Below are 13990 nucleotides of genomic sequence, written 5' to 3' on the forward strand. Positions count from 1 at the left end.
CCTCTTATGATGATGTAAGCCCTTCTCCCTGTAGAAGTTTCAAAAGAATGAAAATTGTTAAGACACAGGAACCAACTGTGTGCTCCGAAACATCACAAATCTCTGAGGAGAGACTAAGCGTATCCTTGGGTGCCATGTGTGAGTCTGACCTTTACAATACTGTGCTTGAGGAGAGCCTCCTCCCACCATTTGCATGCCCTCTGCAAATGTGGGGAGGAGCAGCACAAGTCAACATGCTGATATAGAAATTGAGGATTCTGCTGTGGAAGTGCACCAGGATGAGGAGGATATTTGTGTAGCTGACACTAATAAGGATTTTGATGATGAGGATGTTGTTAATGAGGATGTTGTTCATTTAAATCAGGCACCAGTGGCAACAGTTGTTGCACATGATAAGAAAAATCCCATTGTCATGCCTGAGCATAAGACATAAAAATCTACTTCTTATGTGAGGAATTATTTCTACCCAAATCCAGACAACAATTGTCAAGCCATCTGTAGCATTTGCAAAGCCACAGTAAGTAGAGGAAGGGACATTAACCATCTAGGAACCTCCTCCCTGTTACGTCATTTCCAGCAAGTTTCTGGAATGTTTTTGGGAAAATCAGAAACTAGTACTAAAGAAATAACAGACAGTAAAGCATCAGTAAGCTCACTTACCTGGGCTAGATCCCAGCACCTGCTATCTTCACCACTAACACCTTTATCATCAATATGATTGGAGGTAGTTCTGCATCCTGGATAAGGCTAGGTGATTCCTCCCTTATCCAGGATTCCTAAGAAGAATCATTGTGTGCTAGGCCTATTGCTGCTGCTGGAAATGTATCTTCATCCCAGAAAGGGACCAAGAAAACTACTATTAGTAGTACAGAAATGCAAAAACCAATATTGCGCTAGTGGCTGGCATTCGTCAAATTTGGTATAAATTCTCATAGTCAAATAAGGCTGCTAATCCCCAAAAGGGTCCATTGCCAGAAAGAGCCTATGGAATTAACAATGATAATGTTGATTATTGGGGAGCGCCTAAACTGGGTTATACAACTCTATATGGGATCCAATTCCCCCTTCATATTGCATAATTTTTGTCCTTATTACATGGAGTGTTGTGAGGTGATAAGGGTTTTTTTTCCTCCTATCAGGCCTACTATGAGACCTTTTCAACCTGAGTTCACCCAAATACAACTAATAACCTTCTTTCCTTTTAGTACAGTTTTATTAAAAAAAACATAAAAATCACATTTAAAACTTATTCTCACATATACATAGACATCTTGACCATTGTGGGACAGATGTTTGTACACTTGCTGTCTCCCTTTATAGGGACAAGCTCTTTGACAGGGGCCCACTTGGATCTTGATATCTTGTCACACAATGCGTTTCTTCATAAATTACTTCCTCATGGGTGCTGCAGTGGTGTATGTGCAATAGTGTATGTTGTGTTCAGATAATGGTATGCCTCCAAATTCTTAATCACATTTTTGGTGCAATCCTAGATACCGCTTGTTAGTGACTGATTATTTACTTCTGCCGGGAGTATACAGTACAGTATATCCACCAGGTAAATCAATTTAATGATGTTGACAATGTAAGCTATTAGCATAGGATCAAACAATCAGTCTCTCAGCCAATCCATCTTGTTAGCAACTGGTTATCTACTTCTACTGGAGATTAATTCCACCAGGAAGGTAGGCTTTTAGCCTAGACTGAAAATGTCAGTCTCTCAGCATACTGTTCCGTTCACCAGTCTGGAAATGAATGGTGAACTCAGGTTGAAAAGGTCTAATAGTAGGCCCGATAGGAGGAATAAAAACTTCACCCTTATCACCTCACAACAATCTATGTAATAGGGACAAAAATTATACTATATGAAGGTGTCATTGGCAGGGGCGTATCTTTCTATTGATCAGGATGGCCCTCACCAGGGGCGCCGGCCGAGTGGGGGGGCACGGTCAGCGCTGCCATCGGTGGGTACAGCCGGTACTCCTGTACCGCGTCCAGCCAGCCTAGGGGGCCTGGCCGCTGGCAAAAAATTATTACATTGCCAGTTCCACACAGGTCAGTGCAAGCCGCTAACGCAGCCCAGAGATGTGAAATTGTGAATGAGTCATCATGACTCATTACACAGCAGTAACACAGCCGACCAGCGCCAGTGGCATGTGTCTGGCACTGTCATCACAGGCAGACTGGGGGACCTGGTCCTGTGGCACTTGAGATCCTAACCGCGCTACTTCTGAAACAGTATGCAGCTGACCTTCCTTGGCACTTTCAGTTCTACCTACTTACATTAGCTAGGCACTGTGGCTGTGCACCACAGGGAGCATTAGCTGCGGTGCCCAATGTCACACAGTTACCCCTTTCCTCTTTACAGCTTACACTGGCCTCTTTGAAATATGTGCCCCTGCTCCACTTTCCTCCCTTTTACCATCTGTGCCCATTGTACCTCCCCTTTACTGCCCCCTCCACGTCTGTGCCTCTGCCCATTCCCCATATGTGCCTCTGCCTCTTACCTTTTAACATCTGTGACTCTTTTCCTTCTCATGCACCTGTCCCATTTAACAATCTGTGTCACCCCAGCCCCCCACATGTGCCTCTCCTGCCCATACTGTGTGTGTCTCTTCACCCCAACATGTGCATCTGCTCCCCTCCCCACATGTCTCTTTGCTATTGTTATTCTGTGTGCATAAATACTGTGTGTGTGTCATATATATATAATATGTGTATATATATAAATATTTTTTTTCTATTTTATGTGTGTGAGGTCTGCTGGCACGTGGGGAGATCTGAGATACATACCGCAACTGTTATTTGGCAGGAGCATGTGCTTGCTCCATGTGCCAGAACTGCTTACTACAAGGGGGTTACATGTTTGTTTCATTTGTCCTGGGCCCCACAATTTCTAATGGCAGCCCTGGGTGCTGTTGCCGCCAGCAGTTAGTTATATCCCTGCTGCCGCCCCAGTGATTTCCCGGCTACCCGGCACTTAGTATACACATACACACTGAGTATGTCACAATCCAGACTCAGTCTGGATCTGGCAGTTCTGGGCGACCTCGTGACCCCTTAGTGACGTGTGACATCACACACCGTGTGTGCTTTGATAGAGAAGACACACGACCTGATGGCAGCATCTAGATGCCCTTCACAGCAGGGGTCAGGGAGCGGTCAGGGCACATGCTGCACTGCTGACTCCATCGCCTGGGACCTGCGGGGGTGAGGACTGAGCAGGCAGGAGGAGTGTACAGCAGCGTGTGGACTCGGGCCGGGAAAGTTGGAATCTGTCTGCGATGGGGTGATGGGGGCTGGCTGAAGAAGGTGATGTGGCTGTGGACTGAGGTAGGTGATGGGGGCTGAGGAAGGTGATGGGGCTGGCTGAGGAAGGTGATAGGGGCTGTGGGCTGGATGAGGAAGGTGATGGGGATTTTGGCTGAGGAAGGGGATGTGGGCTGAGGAAGGGGATGTGGGCCAAGGATGGGGATGTGGGCAGGGAATGTGGGCTGAGGATGGGGATGTGGACTGAGGATGGGGATGTGGACTGAGGATGCGGATGTGGACTGAGGATGGAGATGTGGACTGAGGGTGGGGATGGGGGCTGAGGATGGGGATGGGGGCTGAGGAATATGATGAGGGGTGAGAAATATAATGTGGGGTGAGAAATGTGATGTGGGCTCAGGATGGGGAAGGGGGCTGTGGAAGGTGATGTGGGCTGATGATGGGGATGGGAGCTTAGGAATGTGATGTGGAGTGAGGAATGTGATGTGGGCTGAGGATGGGGATGTGGGCTGAGGATGGTGATGTGAGCTGAGGATGATGATGAAAGGCTGAGGGGAGTGATGAGGTGATGAGGGTCTGAGGATGGTGATTAGGGGATAAGGACAGTTATGAGGGGCTGAGATAATCAATGAGGGGCTGAGGACATTTATGAGGGGCTGAAGACGGTGCTGAGGGAGGGAGTGGGACCAAGTTCCAACCCACTGGCCTGGTCTGGACTCTCTAGAGGGAGACGCTCACTGGTCTGGATTTTCTGAAGCGACCGGAGGCTGGTCTCTTGCAATTAGCTCTGCAGCTATCTGCGACAGCCCAGCAGGTGAGGTTACTCAGTCTTCTGTAGGGGGCTCTAGGGAATTAATGTTTGTTTTTATTTTCTGGCTGTGGGGGCAATGAATCAGTGCGTGTTATTTTATTTTCAGTGGGAGCAATCATTGGAGGGGGCGTCAGTTCCTTAGTTTGCCAGGGGCGCTCGGACACCTAGATACACCCCTGGTCATTGGATCCCATATAGAGTTGTATAACCCAGTTTAGGCACTCCCTAAAAACCAACATTATCATACTATTAGTAGCAAGTACAACAGCTGTCACCCAGTTCCACAGCGGTTCACTGACGCCATGATGGCTGTGCTAGTATTAGATGGTAAAATAATAGAAATTGAGGATGATAGTGTGGAGGAAGTGCAAAATGAGGATGAGGAGGAAATTTGTGTCCTATCTGATGTTTCTAGAGAGGAGGGGGCCCGTGTGCAGTCTTCGACACAGGCCCCCTCCTCTCTGCCCGGCGGCTGGCAGTGCTCTGAGCTGGGTGCGGCCAGCGCCGGAGTTATAGACTCTGGGCACTAGAGTGTGCCCAGAGTCTATAGTGTGTGCACAGGTAACTGGGAAAATGGCCACGGCGGCCATTTTACCTGTACTGCGCATGCACAAATGAGGGGAAAATGGCCACCATGGCCATCTTCCAGTCGTTTTACAGCACCGGACGCCCGCGTCGACGTGGGACTATGGAGAGGTAAGTATTATTGAGGGTGCAGGGTGTGCGGTTCGGTGCGGGGCCACCTTGGACCCATGGGCCCGTGTTCCCCGCACACCCTGGACCCATTATAGATACGCTCCTGATCTGATGCTAATGAGGATGTTGATGATGAGGATGTTGTTTGTGGAAATCATCCACCAGTGGCAGCAGTTCTTGCTCATGATAAAAAGGAAGCCATTGTCATGCCTGGGCATAAGACCAGAAAAGCCATGTCTTGGAATTATTTTTACCCAAATCCTGACAAATCCTCCACGTCTTGGAATTATATTAACCCAAATCCTGACAACAGTGGTGAAGGCATCTGTACCATTTGTGGAGCCAAAGATAGCAGAGGAAGGGACTTTAACAATCTAGGCACCTCCTCCCTGTTACGTCATTTGCAGCGAGTTCATGCAATTTATTTAACAAAATTATAATAATTTGTAAATTAATAACAAGCCGTCCAGTGTCATCAGCTACCAGCAGTTTGGACCAGCACATGCAATCTCCACCACCAACACCCTCATCATCAACCTCCTCCTTAATAATTGGAGGCAGTCCTTCCAAAAAATTGTTTTGTGGGGGCCCATACAAACCAAGGAGATCAGCCACGAAAGTGTCAGTCCTAGTGGCTAAAGTGCTTGGTTTGTTAAACTGTGCATGTCCTTTCTAATATCCAACATAAGAGTGGGAGGGCCCAAGGACAATTCCATATTGCACCTCTTTTTTTTTGCATTATGCGCTGTTTGGGGCATTACTGACTGACATTTTTATAGTTTATTTAACTGACATCTTGTCTGCCACTTCTGTGTGGTAATGTTTCATAGATGTCCTATATTTTTTTAAACTGCCGTGCGGTTGTGCCCCTGCTCTGCTGCTTACTTTAGCCAGCCAGCTCAGTGCAGCCTTTGGTCTATATTGGTGAAAAGTAGTGAAAACAATATTGTGAGCTGTGAGGTTGTTAAAATTGACTGGAAATACCTAAAATAATTGTTATTAAGGTTAATAATACTGCAGAAACAAAAACAGCACCAAATTATTTGATTTAAGCTGTTTTCATAATTTAAAAAATAAAATACAGATACAAAATCAAAACACACAAGGGTGGTTTTGCAAAACCAAATCCAGATTCAAAACATGAAAGAGATACAGATCCAAAACAAGCAAAAATGGTCCGGCGCACATCTCTATGTTAAACCAGTCTGTCAGTGTAGTACAATTTACTCATCGGAAGCTTCAAACCAGTTAGCAATCAAGGATTCTCCATCAGTCATTAATAGATGTTCTTAGGTGTTGTTATTATCCTTTCAAGAATTACATCAATGGTGAGGCATATTGTACATGTAGGAAATAAAAAAGGTCTATGCGTATCTTCATAAAACTTATTTTATTTGTCCCAAACCAGGAGAAACGCGTAGGAAAAACCCCCAGACCTATCCATCCATTACCATACCAGGAAGAAGTATCTGACACCGCAACGGCAAGGAGGGTTAGCTTCGTGGGTATGAGCTCTGCCAGATGAAGCTGACCTTGCTGTGTGCAGTACCAGGACCACCGGCACACACCACTTTGCAGAGAAAAGTGCCAGCACTAGACACGGAGCACTAACTAGCACATGCACTACGGGGGAACATCCACGAGACCGCAACTTCCACCGGCCCGAAACAAACCCATAGCATTTGCCTGCATCCATGAACGGGACAAGGTAGGAGGTGCGTGCACCACAAGAAGACTTGGTTTCCCTAGATTGCATTTTTTCTATCTGTGCACAGAAACAGTTGTTTTTTATTTTTTTTAGAAAAGGACATTGGATTTAGCAACAACAAGAACTAATTATTGCAATTTAAGACACCTGACTGTTTTTCATGTATTTAAACAATCATTCTGCTACAATATATACACGTGCACAGGATGTGCAGGTGTGGACTTAGGGCTGTATTTAATTAGTCGCGAAAAGTGCCATTTGAAGAAAAGTTTTCTCTGATTTGCTCTTTTCGCCTGATTTGCATTGGCAGGGTAAGTATGCTTCAAGTATCAACTTTCACAATGTTGACATTGCCAGAATTCAAAATTGTGAATGTCGACAGTGGGCATGTTGACAATGCAGAATTGCATTGGCAGGGTAAGTATACCTATCCTAACCATAAACCTAACCCTAACTATAGCCTATCCCTAATTGTTGCCTAACCATAATACTAAAATCATAAGAAAATTGTCTGTCGACATTCATAATGTCAACATTATGTTATGTCGATGTAGACCAGGTCGATATTTTCAAGCCAACAGTCTAAACATATACTGTGCCAAAGCAGAGTTACTAGCCTCAAAATCAGCACTATCTGATGAACATTGCTAATTAGCATGCTCTGAACCCTTGCTGTCCTGGGATCACCAGCTCCACCTTCCCCTTTTTTCCCAGTTTCCCCTCCCTTCCGACGTCGGCACTGCCCTTCCCCTTAGGCGACATCATGAGATCCCTGGCAACCGGGACACTCAAACTACTGTTAGCGGGCATCCTGTTACTAAGCAACAAGTAGGAGGCGGCTCCACTGACACCCGCTGGGCTGCACTGCCTGCACCATGTTGTCTGTAATGCGACTCTGGGGGCCCACAGTGCGCTGATGATCCTGACAAAAAACTGCTTTCACTCCCAGGCAGACATCTGCCTGTGAATAAAAAGCAGTTCACAGGCGGGATTATCACCGGCTGTACTCCCCTGACGGTGGTTCTGATCAGTAGCAAAAAATCACTCCACTGTGTCCAACATTAACATTGCGTGCATCTCTACCTCCGTCCTATAATGTTGTAATATAGTGTAGTGTTTTCTATGTATAGCGAAAAGCATTGATCTGAAGCCTAGAGGCTACAATGGCTGATCCCATTGAAAAACCCAAACATACTCTAGTAAATGGAGAACATACACAGAGAGCTCTGCTCGCTGGGAAAAATACACAAAGTAGATGCTTGACAGAAAAGGAAATAACCTCAGTGTTCTGATTAGTTACATAATACTAAGGTTAAATTCCAACCACTAGGAAGTACAAACTGGTGTTGTGTAAATAATCACAGCCCAGTGTCACTTGTTGAGTCTAGTAGCAGGATACTGAGCAAAGTAAAACTAAGGTCTAGACTTGGTAAAGGAATTACACGGTATATATTTTGAAACTGGCAGGTATGTAGTAGAGTGTAAGCACTGCCTGTCATTCCTCCATCCACCCTTATAGCGCCATCTTCTTTGAAGACAAGTCTTTCTTCTTGATTACTTTCATATTAATCCATTAAGAGGAGAGAGGTGGTGTTTCAAGTTTTAAGCTGCATATCTAATGCTGGGCATACACTATACAATTATCTGTCAGATATCTGTCCAATCTGGCTGGTTGGAATGAAATTCTGGCAATGTATGGAAGCAAATGACAATCGGCTACATGGTTTTAAACACTGGAAAACAGTGGCGGCCATTTTCTGGCGTTCTGAGCAGCAGTGACACCCGACACGGGACCTCGGACAGCTAAGTTTAAAAAAAATATGGGTGCAGTGTGTGCGGTGTGGGCCCCCCCACACACACTGCACCCATTATAGGTACACCACTGCTACACCTCCTCCTTGGGTTGTCTGCCCCCAGACTCTATTTCTTCGTTGTTTTCATTTCTTCAGATGACCTAGACCTGTTATCTACACCCACGCTAATAGGTACTGGTTTCAGCTTGCACTGAATATTTTCCTTGCATCTCTTTCATCAGTGGCTGCATTGGAAGTTGTAGTGCTATTTGTTATTTGTCTACTATATTGCACTTGCCCTCTGTGCAGTGCTGTGGACCACTTGTGGCGCCAATGGTTAATTATAATAAATTTATAATTATGTAAAGGGAAATGGAATGCCCACTGTGTTATAAGTGACATAGGGGTCTATTTACTATGTAGTGTTAGGAGACAGAGTGAAAAGTGATAAGGTGCCAGCCAATCAGCTCCTAACTGCCATCTCACAGGCTGTGTTTGAAAAATGACAGTTGGGAGCTGATTGGCTGGCACCTTATCACTTTTCACTCTGTTTCCTAACACTGCTTAGTAAATAGACCCCGTAACCTTTTGGGATGCATGTTCTTCTTCACTTTGATGTAATGTGAGGATATTTCAAAAGCATTGAGATGTCATATCTAGGGTTGGTGTATCCAGCGAGCCATGGAACACAAGTGAAAAAGGAGTGTTTGTCTCAGGAGACTTCTGGTGCTACTTTAGTATCTTCTTTGACAACTGAGAGGCTAGACAGAGGTCTTAAATACAAGTGAAAAGCTGTAGAGAGAGACCATACATGTATTTTTCTATCCCAGACATACGTATGATGCATGTGTGCGAGCATTGGTGCTCACTCATAGAGACACCTGAGGTGAGTGTGGGTCATAAGTGAGGAGGCTACAGTAGAATGGGATTGAGTGAGAGAGATTATGGGGTATATTTACTAAAGTGCAGGTTTTTTAAAAGTGGATATGTTGCCCATAGCAACCAATCAGATTCTACTTAACATTTATCTAGCACCTTCTAGAAGATAATAGCTAGAATCTGATTGGTTGCTATGGGCAACATCTCCACTTCTATAAACCCGCAATTTAGTAACCCCTATGCCTTGATAATGAGTCAGCTCCTGTACCTTGAGGAGCACTTCGTACTGTGAGAGAAACAGGTAATGATACTATTGTGATGTGAAGTTCTTCAGCTGTAATGGATTTAACTTCTTCAGACTACATATATTATATACTGGAGAGGAGAAAGACTAAAGGCTATATACAGCTACCTTTGGTTTTGTTATTGTACCTCTACATGTGCTGCATCTGCATTTTACACATTGTGCAGTAATTAAACTGGTATGTGCACGGAGACACCTGTTTGTTGTTTACCCACTCGAGCCTTAGGTGATAAAGACTGTGCTACACTATAACCTCCAACCAGGCAAATATGTTTTGCAATGCCTAGTACAATCTACTCCCTATATTCGGCATCTGTATAGTTATCTCATATTCCTTTATGGTTTGCTAGTTATATAGTTGTAGTTGTTACAGTCATATTTAGAACCCATACTCATTAACATATTGCATGCTTTATGTATGTTTGTTGACCCTTTTTCATTAGTATTCTTTGAAGTTGTTGAGAACAGTTAAAGCATATTGAGGTCAAGATTTCCCACATCCAACAGCTGAAGTATGAGGGCAGCTGTAAAAATTGGAATTGAAAGTCATCTTACTTTTCTCGCATTTCACTAACACAGACATGATGTGCGCCAAAAGAAAGAAGTCTGCTTATACTTAGCCACAAACTGACATTAACAGTCTAAACAAGATACTACATTTCTTTCAAAACAGTTTTCTACAGTACCCTTCCTTTCAAAAAGGTGTCTGTTTCTCTGGTCTGTACAACTCTTTTTTTTACATAGAGCAGATCAATGATATAGAAGCATCCAGGATGGATGAATTATGGATTCAAGGTAATCTCCAGTTACAATGAAAGGACATCAGAGCCTTTGTACAAAATGATCTCCCTTTGTACAGTATGTATTTACTTTATTTACATTCAGTATTTATAGTTTGCAATTAGAAATAAATGTTAACTGTTTGGACCTGTTAGCTTCATTTGCAATTTAAAAGCTTGAGAGAGTTTTTCAACTGTTCTGAGATCCTGCAGGCATGTAATACCTTATTCTGAATCACATGTAATGCGTTTGTAGTTCTGGACACCTACAGTAATCTTAAGTCCTATGTTACTATGTTACTATGCACCCATATTCTGACACATCTATTGTATTATCCCCAGCTGTCAGGCCACTAGAGCTGCCATCATCACTATGAATGCTAGGTGCATGAGATATGACTGGAAATGGCTTGTACTCTGCATATGCACAACTCAGAATAGGTGGCAACTCTGTCTACATAGCATGCCCATGAACTTATCTCTTATGTGGAAATGCCCTGCTGCCACCCAGTAGCCATCCAGTAATGCCAATTCTAACGTAGCAGAAAAAAAGCATACGAGTCCGAATCGTACTTGCACAGTTCGTGATAAATCGCTAGATGTGGCCACATTCAGACTTGCCAGCAACTCAGAATCAGGCCCATAGTCTTTTCAAGGTCTGGACCAGGCTTTAAAAGCTAATTTGACAAATTCATAGTCTCTCTCACCATCTCACGCATGCTTAGGACATTCGAATACTATGACAAAGAAAATATAAAGGTGTTGATCTCAAATGTATTGCAAATCATTCCAATAGCTATGCTCTATACCCATATTCTTTTGGCCACAACTAGTTTCTCATTGTATTAGAACAGCCAATCCAAACGCTCCCATCTTTGGGCGTTAAGAAACAATTTAATTAAAATTTAATTTGAAGTACTGACAAATTTGAAGCAGTGATTATTAATTAACATAGAGCAGGATAAACTACAACTTGATATTTGTTATTATTAGCTAACATCCGCAGACCATGCACCTTCACACATTCAGAATACATCATTCCTGACAGCATTGCAACAATTTGACACTGTTAACAGCCAGGAGAAAGATTAGGTTACAGTTGAGCTGAGTAATTGATAAATTTGACCTAATTAAAAATGTAATACTCATCTAATATAACTCAGACTTAAAATCTTATTTGAGAAATATGTGCCTTTACATGTTTGTTATTATACAGTAGCAGCATCAACATTTGTTGCACTCTAGTAGCAAGTCAGAAAATGTATCTTAAATTGTTGAGCTATAAACAGCTTGTATCAATTACTGTATGTATCCAAATTAATAGTTCCCTTGTAATAACTTGCTCTGGGATTACATGCCTGGACTCTGTAAATACACAGGTAGATTAAATTGTAATCAGTCTCTTTAAACACAAAGGGCCAATTTCAATTTGGGATCGAAAAGTCCACGCTGGACTTTTTGCTCCACATCAGAGGTTAGAGTGGGGATTAAGTATTGGTCACGTTTTCAATTCAAAAGGAGCAAAAACGAGACTTGGCGAAATTGGATCTGCGAAAAAAAGGGAATTTTCGAGAAATGTGCCTGGGAACCCCCTAAAGATGTCCAGACATGGGGGATTGCTATGGGTACCCCCATTTTTGCCTGCTGAAGGAAGTCAGGGATGACTGCACCCGTTTGTGGGTTGGTCTAGCATGTGAGATGCACCCACTCACTGGAGCATGGCATAGCATCCAGCAGCTGGGATTAAAGTATTCACTACTGTATTAGGATGGCGGCACAGTCCCATAATATATCCATTTTTTATCAGGATGTATTTAGATGCTAAAATGTAACACACAATAATTAAAGTGCTACAACTTTATTTTGTACATCTCTCATGTAAATAACACATAATCAAAATCTATTTTCTGTCATAGAGATAGATGAATGAAGGACTTAATTTTGACATAACATCAGGTCATCTTATACACACACATTCCGCAGCACATATCCTAACCCACTGCTCCATGCTCCTTCCTCACTATCTACTCCATCTGTGTCGCCCCTGTCTGTCTGCCCCTCCCCTTTAGAATGTAAGCTCTCATGAACAGGGCCCTCGTCCCTCACGTGCTTCTCCTCCCCCTACTTATAGTATAATTTACGCCTAACTCCCCACAATTGCACCTAACACCTGGTTGCTCATGTTCTGCTGCTTGTATTATGCAGTTATGTTTATAAACCATGTCTTTGTCCTACATTGTTTTGTATTACTTTACTATTAACTGTTTTTCTTGTGTGCTCATTTATGTACTGTGTAAGGCGCTGCAGAACCTTTGTGGCGCCATATAAATAAAGGATAATAATAATAATAATAAGTCAGGGTTTGTAATAGCCGTGGCAGGTGCATGGTTGCGGCTATGAAGTAGTGGTGAAGAATAGCACTTAGATTTTTTTTTTTTTAAATATAACTATTCCTATCATATTTAGGGCACATGAAAATAGGGGTAAGCATATTTTTAAGTCCCTAAAGTGCATTTTGAAAATTCTTCAAAAATGTACCTGCCGCTACCACACGCTTTCTTTTAAGCACCTGCCGCATACTTCGGAACCCCCCCCTGAATTTTTTTGTGAATTAAAACTTGTTCCCCATATTTTTTTTTTAACCCCAAAATGAAATTTCTTTTTTTGGGGTGTCCCAATTTTTTTTTTTACCCTTTTTTTTTTACACAGATCATTTTTAGGGGCTATTCCCAGGGGTACAGGCTATTTTTTTTGTAAGCCTGCACCCATAAACCCCAATTATGCACTTTTTCTTGCCATGTAAAACATGGTGAAAACTTATCCCCGTTTTTTTTCAAAGACTTTTCGCAATGGCGAAAAGTCTTTGAAATTGAATACGGGGATAATTACAACAGGCCAAAAAGACGTCATCAGCGATAAATTATCGCCGATTCCGACATTTCGCTTCAAATTGAATATTGCCCTTGGCTTTTTTTTTTTTTGTAAAAACACTATAAATTTTAGTTTTTTTTAAAAAATATATAATTAAGTTTAGAACATAGCTTTACAAACATTTATTTAAAAAAATATACACACACATATGCTATTTATATTCGTGTGTCCATCAGTCCATAGGGCTAGAAATTCAGGAGGGCACCGGCGCACGTTTTCAAGGAGCATATGAGTGCCGGCTATTTCTTTTCTTATATATATATCTCAATACAGTAGGATGGCAGCACTCCAAATTAGAAATAGACTCGTTGCAGCATTACAATATATGTTTCAGGCCTTTATTGTGCCTCTATGAGAAACAGCATTACTTATTTGTGCCGCCATCCCACTGTATTTAACTATTTCAGCAGCATGCACTGGACCTTACATATATATATATATATATATATATATATATATATATATGTGTGTAATATATATTATACACATATTTTACACACATTTAGATAAATACTTGTTATATAAAAGTGATATATTCTAGATATCTATATGTGATATATCATTTATACTTATTATATAAATATACTCGTATGTCTCATATTTACATAAGTATATATGTAATATGTGTGTAAAATATATATATTTAATTTATATATTTATATATATATATACACATATATATATATATATATATATATACACATATATGTATATATATATACACACACACATACATATATATATATATATATACACACATATATATATATATATATATATATATACACACACACTTATATACTATATATGTATATACAT

The sequence above is a fragment of the Taudactylus pleione genome, unplaced genomic scaffold, assembly GCF_031769625.1.
Source record: "Taudactylus pleione unplaced genomic scaffold, aTauple2 ptg000006l, whole genome shotgun sequence".
NCBI classification, from domain to species: Eukaryota; Metazoa; Chordata; class Amphibia; order Anura; family Myobatrachidae; genus Taudactylus; species Taudactylus pleione.